At 32.4% G+C, this 1,672-nt stretch overlaps 1 long non-coding RNA gene across 1 annotated transcript; it reads right to left on the bottom strand.

The window, feature by feature from the left end:
* Nucleotides 1–904: 904 nt before the first annotated feature.
* On the bottom strand, nucleotides 905–1,672 carry LOC134335396 (uncharacterized). The gene is made up of 3 exons (XR_010015589.1): nucleotides 1,482–1,672; nucleotides 1,120–1,334; nucleotides 905–995 (listed from the first exon to the last, which is right to left on the bottom strand). It is a non-coding gene; the product is annotated as an uncharacterized LOC134335396 (long non-coding RNA).

The following is a 1,672-nucleotide window of genomic DNA, read 5'->3' as shown; positions in this document are numbered from 1 at the left end:
GGATAGTTTATTTAAAAATTTAAATTTGAATCATGCAACAGTGCACCAAACCAAAATATCCAGTCAACAATGGATGGGCTATAGTCTCTAACTATAGCATAACAGCAAGGTGGAGCTGCAAGGTAGATATGGCTAATAAAAGGGCAGGTAAGTGTACACTACAACATCTCAGCAATGCTGAAACATTCATGTCGTTGCAACACACATTAATATGTCACTACCAGGATAGGCCACAGGTGTGTTCAGAATGGTCCACCATCCAAAAAAGAGTTGGTCAGTGATGAGTTATGTATAACAGAAATGTCAATATTTTTTTCCATGCATTTCCCAGCGTTATTCAGTGTTGTGTGTAAAACATAAAGGACAAGAAAACTGTGGAATACTGATTTCATTTACCTTCTCAAAAACACCAACTACAACTGTTGTTCAAGACCTGATAACTACAGGTATATAATTTAACCTATATACATGTATATATAAAGATGGTATATAAACAGTGTCTAATTTAAGTAGTCTCTGCATATACAATTTACTGTGCATTACTGAAAGAATGTTAATTAATACAGTAAGTAATTAATTAGTTAACAGCATTAATTAATAATATGTTAATAGTTAACAGATGGCTTTATTAATGGCTATTCATATGTCACTCATTCATTTGTTAATGTATAAATATCATTAATTCATCATTAATTCATGATGCACTAATGATTAGTTGATGTATTAACGCATTGTTAATAAACTGGTAGTTAAGTGTTAGTATATGCTTAGTTATGTACACGTATTGTAAAGTGTTACCAAACGAGCTATAAAACTTGTAAGCTGTGAAAGAAAAATAGATGTTTTATCTATACAGCTGTAAAAACATAAACAAAGCTAAAATAACGTTAATCTTCACCTCTGAATCAGTCGAATCACTGAGCTGAATCGGTTCAGATGAATCGGTTCGTTAATACTGAATCGTGTGATGCTAACAGTTAGCGGAGTAGCAGTTTCTGTGTTTAAATTGGGAAAAAAGAGTTCAAGCTACTTAAATCCTCAAAGTTTTATAATCACTATTATTAATTATAATGTAGTTAGCTGAATTGTAATGAACACATTAATAACTATCTTACTTACAGATTCACTTCAGTACAAACGTGTTGCTGCTTCTGCTTCTGCTTCTTCTTCTTGTTTGAACTGAGCTGGTTGTCTTCTTTTTTTCTTCTTCTTCTTCTTTTAGTTTTTTTTTAGCTTTTTGGTGCATTACCGCCACCATCTAGACTGAAGTATGGAACCAGTAGTTTGTAGAGTTTTACTCTGTTTTCCTATATCCTGTTTATTAATCTTGTTTCCTTCAAAAAAGAAAAAAGAAACTTAAAATCTATTTCTCCTGATCCTTTTTTTAGGATGTCCTGAACATTCAGTTTAAGCTTATTTTCTTCTAGCTGTTGTATTAATTTGAGCCTATAATGATTATATCTAGAGCAATGAAGAATTACATGTTCTACTGTTTCCGGATTATTGCAGTAATCACATTTCCCATTTTCATATTTCTTAGTTATTACTAGTGTGCTATTTAGCCCTGTGTGTCCAATTCTCAACCTTGATAGCACTTCTTCCTCTTGTTTTCCTCTGCTTGTGTTTCTGCCCTTTCCCACTCTTCTTTGAATATTATAAAACTGTCTACCTG

Source organism: Trichomycterus rosablanca, chromosome 2, assembly GCF_030014385.1.
Source record: "Trichomycterus rosablanca isolate fTriRos1 chromosome 2, fTriRos1.hap1, whole genome shotgun sequence".
Classification (NCBI taxonomy): Eukaryota; Metazoa; Chordata; class Actinopteri; order Siluriformes; family Trichomycteridae; genus Trichomycterus; species Trichomycterus rosablanca.
Note: the sequence above shows the minus strand (reverse complement) of the source record. Positions and strands in the feature narration are given on the sequence as shown.